The following is a 5,807-nucleotide window of genomic DNA, read 5'->3' on the forward strand; positions in this document are numbered from 1 at the left end:
CTCTATCATGGGACAGTTTTCTTCTCCAAAACTGTAAGCAAAAATGTCTCCTACCAAGAAGATTTATAATTTTTTGTAACTTAATCATGTGCACATAATCAATTTCACATATTGGTTGGTGATTATCATCTTGTTTCTAGCTTATTTGTTATTAAAAACAATGTGGTTGGTAATATTTTTGTATGTGTCAAAATTTCCCTACTATAATGATCTTACATTTCTTGATTTTGTTGGGGTTAGTTGCTGTCAAATTTATTCTGACTCACAGAAAATCCATATGTGCAGAATAGAACTGCTCCATGGAGTTTTCAAGGTTGTGAACTTTCAGAAGCACATTGCTAGGCTTGTCTTCCAAAGGCCCCTGGGCTGTTTTGAATTGCCAACCTGTCAGCTAGTAGTCAAACACTTATTTATACTTCCCAGGGATTCCTACAATGCTTAGCAGTAGAATATAGAAATAATTTTATAACTAGCTCCAAATTATTTCCAAAAATATTAAACAAATAAACACTCCAAACTACAATATACACGGATTTCTATTGATCCATATACTTGTAACTCATCTGTCAATTTATCGTACTGTGGAGCTTGTGTGTTGTTGTGAAGCTGGAGGTTACGCAGCAGGTATTTCAAATACCAGGAGGGTCATCCATGGTGGACAGGTTTCAGCAGAGCTTCCAGATGAAGATGGACTAGAAAGGAGGATGGGACCATCCATATCTGGAAAAATCAGGCCGCTAAAACCTTATGAATAATATCCACTGAGTTCCAGCAATGGTGGAACAGACAGACAAGCTACTCAGACCCTCTGCAACAAAGCAATGAGAAACCAATTGAAATCAATAAAGAAGGTGATCCTGGATCTCTGAGCTTTCAAGGGAAGGATAAAAAAGTGGATTAAATACCAACGAGTAGAAGAACCTGAATGAAACAGTGTGTAAGGAGAAAAATGAAGCTGCACACTGCCAGCTTTCCTGAGGGAACAGCCATTTTGAATACTTCCCTATAACAACCTAAGAATCTGCTCTGTTCACAAAGGCTGCATGGGCAAGGACTGCATTGGTGTCTGACAACCAGAAGGGAGAATGGTGAGGAAGGAAGGGAACAGTAGACCTGTGGATTGCCAGCAGCTATCCTGATGTTAAACCCATTTTAGATGTTTGCAAGTGGTGGACACAGCCATTTTGAATGTGTGTGGGTGGCATTTCTGCCTGGACTGAGACCTGGGAGTGGGCTATACCTGCTAAAAACAGTATGGGCAACCACACTGGAGACTGACAATTGGAGAGTTGTGATATTCCCCAATGTAATTTTGCACCTTTGCCTTCTTGATGAACAAGGATGTGGCCATTTCTGCTGCTTGCACCCACCTTCTTGACCCTCAGAGATTCTATCCCAGTCTGTGCCCTGGCAAAGCCTGGTCCTATGACCTGCCATTCATGTTTTTTTTTTTTTTAATTATTCTTTTTTTAAAATTCTTCTTTTTTTTTTTTTTTTTTTTTTTTTTTTTTTTTTTTCACTTTCCTGTGCCTGGTTCATTTTTTTCCTTTTATTTTGTTCTTTCTATCCCTTGTTTTCCTTTTTTCAGTTTTTCTTATTCTTTTATTTTTCTCTTTTTTCTCATTCCTCCCTCCCCAAATTTTGTGGCTTTCTTTCTCCATCTTTTTCACATTGTCTTTCTTTTGTCCTTTTGTAACACATTTAGAAAAATTTCCTTCTTATTTAATGCATTCTGTCTCTCTCTCCCTCTCTCTCTCCCTCTCTCTCTCTTTTTGCAATTGCTTCTATTTACTTATGCAGTTTAAGTTTATTTTTGTTCTCTCTCTCTCTCTCTCTCTCCCTGTTTTATTTATTTATTTTATCTGACTGGAAGACAAAAATGTTCCCATACATCACAACAATATCTGCACTTCCTGAAGTCCCACCAACTGAGTGATGCCACCACTTGCTTTTGCATCAATTAACCAATGATAAATGCTGGCCAATACCAGCTCAACTCACCCTTAACTGATCTTTATGGACAGCTGAAAAAGGTCTGTGCACACTCTGTCATTATGACACCTACCAGGAGAGAGCTGGTGAATGCCTAAGTGCTAATAAATAGAGGAGAAAAGTACCCTGCTCACACAGATATATCAAAATAAAATAAAGGGAAAAAAATCTTGTGTGAATCACACTAACATAAAACCACTGATTGGACATAAATGTAACAACACCACAATGTGTCAGAGAAACCAGACCATCACAGTCTACCACAAAAAACAAGATAAAGTAATAGAACAAAGGACCATGACACAAACCCAAAAAATATCCCTGAGGAAGAAGCAGAATTACAAATCCTTGATAAGGAATTCAAAAGAATTATATTTAGGTACTTTAAATGGATTGAGAGATAGATCAAGGAATACACTAGCAAGATTGAGGAAAACACTGACAAAACTCTTCAACAATTTAGGAAAATGATACAAAGACAAATTGACAAAATAAATTAAAAAAATAGAAACAAAAAAAAAAAACTGAGAAGATTAATACTAAGGTTTAAGAAATAGATAACACATTAAATGGACAAAGGAGTAGAATCAAATCAATGGAAGGCAGAATTGATGAGATTGAAGAAAAACACCTCAATAGTACTTTGTTAAGGGATTAAACAGACAAAAGATAAAAACAAAATGTAAAAGGGTAAGATCCATGTGTAATAATATCAAAAGGAATAACTTACATGTTATTAGAATTCCAGAACAGGAAGAGACAGATAAAACAACAGAGAAAATTGTTGAAGTGTTTTTAGATGAGATTATCCCTAATATGATGAAAGATAAGAATATTTCCATTGAAGAAGTTCAATGAAAAGCATACAGAATAGTCCCCAGAAACAAATCACCAAAACATATCATCATCAACTAACCAAAACCAAAGACAATGAAAGAATCCTGAAAGTGACACAGGAAAAATGAAAGGTTACCTACAAAGGGCAACCGATAAAACTAAATTCTGATTTCTCAGCAGAAGCCATACAGGGGAGAAGACAATTGGAGGATATATATAAAACCCTGAAAGAAAAAAAAAAAAAAAAATCCAACCAAGAATTTTATGCCCAGTAAAACTGTCTATCAAATGAGAGTATGAAATTAGGAGATTTCAAGATATGCATAAATTGAAGGAATTTGTTTAAACCAGACCAAATTTACATAAGATGCTAAAGGGAGTCCTTCGGTCAGAGAACCAATAACAGCAAAAAATAACTGAGAATTAACACACATGATAATGTAACCCAGAAACCAACACAGATACAAAAGTATCCAAAGTAAAATAAGCTTCCAAGACCATAAACAGGGAACCAGAGACATCAATTGAAAAATGAGAACAACTACAAACCAAAAAGAGGGAATAAATAGTGTAGTTACAGAACTTCTAAAAGGTGAGGAAGGTAATACAATTGTGAGATAGAACAGACTGTCTTAAATTTGGGAAGAAAATTATAAATCATAGGGTAACCTCAAAGAAAAATAATAAATCTTTGCATCAAAATAAAAAAAAAGACAACAAGCACAAATAGGTACCAAATACTAAAACAATGGGAGCTCTGGTAGCATAGCGCCTAAGGCACTTGACTGCTAACCAGAAGGCTGGCGGTTCAAACCCACCAGCCTCTCCTTGGAAGGAAGGTTGGGCAATCCTACTTCCGTAGTGATACTGCCTCGGAAACCCAAGGAGGGGTTGCTATGAGTCGGGGCCGACTCAACGGCATATAACAACAACAACAACATACTAAAACAATAGCAATGAAAGAGATGATAACACAACTTATAAATAAAATGAGGTCACCAAACAAAATGATATGGAACAAAGAAATCAGAAACACCACACACACAAAAAAAAAAATAGCAGCACATAACACACCACATAACAAGATGACGTCAATAAAATCATATTTGTCTATAATTCCACTGAATGTCAGTGGGTTAAACGCACCACTCAAGAGATGGAGAGTTGCAGACTGGATAAGACAACATGACACATACTGTCTACGAGAGACTCATTTTAGACACAAAGACAAAAACAGACCAAAAATCAAAGGTTTTAAAAAGAAATATGAAGCAAATAGCAACTGAAAGAGAGCAGAAGGGGCAATATTAATTTCTGAAAAAACAGACTTTAAGACAAAACAACCATAAGAGACAATGAAGGCCATAATGTGATGATAAAAGGATCAACTGAACAAGAGAATATAACCATAAAAAATAGCTACACACCCAGTGAAAGAGCCCCAAGGCACATATAGCAAACTTTAACAGAACTGAAAAGGCAAATGCATGACTCCACAGTAACAGAAGGATACTTTAATACAACATTTTCAATAAAATCTGGAACAACTGGAAAGATACTCAACAAAAGTGCAAAAGAGCTAAACAGTATGATCAACCAACTTGAACTCTTAAACATCTACAGAACACTTCACCCAACAACAGCAAAATATGCATTCTTTTGCAGCACACAGGGAGAATTCTCCAGGATTGACCATATGTTAAGCCATAAAGCAAGCCTCAAAATATTAAAAAAAACATTGAGGTACTGCAAAGCATCTTGTCAGATCACAATGCTTTAAAATTAGAAATCAACACAAGGAAGACCATTGGAAAAAGAATGAATGCACTGAATAACACTCTTCAAAAATGACTGGTTTATAGAAAAAATGAAAAAGGAAATTAAAAAATTCCTTGAATCAAATGAGAATGTAAACACATTAAAAATATCTTTGGGACTCAGCCAAAACATTGATCAGAGGGCACTATATAGCCATAGAGGCACACATCAAAAAAGAAGAAAGAGACAGAATCAACTTCTTAACTGAACATCCCTAATAATTAGTAAAAGAGCAGCAAAAAAAAAGCCTGCAGTCACCAGAAGAAAAGAAATAGTGAAGATGTGAGCAGAAATAAATGAAACAGAAAATAGATAGATAACAGAAAAAAATCAACAAAACTAGATATTGGTTCTTTAAACCATTAATAAAATCAACAAGCCACTGGCAAATTTAACCAGGGAAAAGAAGGAGAAGATCCAAATAACAAGAATAAAAAATTAAAAGGGTGACATCACAACAGAACCAACAACAATAAAAAGAATACTATCAGGATACTATGAACTGTACTCCAACAAATTTGAAAACCTAGAAGAAACGGACAAGTTTCTAGAAACATACTACGTAACTAAACTAACACAGTGAGGTAGGTCATAAAAAAATAACAACAACAAAAAAAAGAAGTACTGGCCCAGATAGTTTCAGAAAAGAGCTGACAACAATCCTACTCAACATATTCCAAGACATAGAAAAAGATGGAATCCTCTCAAATTCATTTTATGAAGCCACCATAATCCTGATACTAAAATCAGTCAAAGACACTATTAGAAAGGAAAACTACAGACCAACATCCCTCACGAATATAGATGCAAAAATCAACAAAATCTTAGCCAATAGACTCCAACAACATATCAAAAAAATAATATATCATGACCAACTGGGATTCATACCAGGTATGCAAGGATTGTTCAATATTAGAAAAACAATCAATACAATCCATCATATAAGTAAAATAAAGAAAAAACATCACATGGTCATATCTATGAATGAAAAAAAGCATTTGATAAAATCCAATGTCAATTCCTGGTAAAAACTATCAGAAAAATAGGACAGAATGGAAATTCTTCAACATAATAAAAATATATTTGCAAAACAAACAAGCAACATTAATCGCAATGGAGACTGAAATCATTGCCCTTGCAAACAGGAATCAGACAAAGAT

Source organism: Orycteropus afer, unplaced genomic scaffold, assembly GCF_000298275.1.
Source record: "Orycteropus afer afer isolate SDZICR_OR568_19922 unplaced genomic scaffold, OryAfe1.0 scaffold00621, whole genome shotgun sequence".
Lineage (NCBI taxonomy): Eukaryota > Metazoa > Chordata > Mammalia > Tubulidentata > Orycteropodidae > Orycteropus > Orycteropus afer.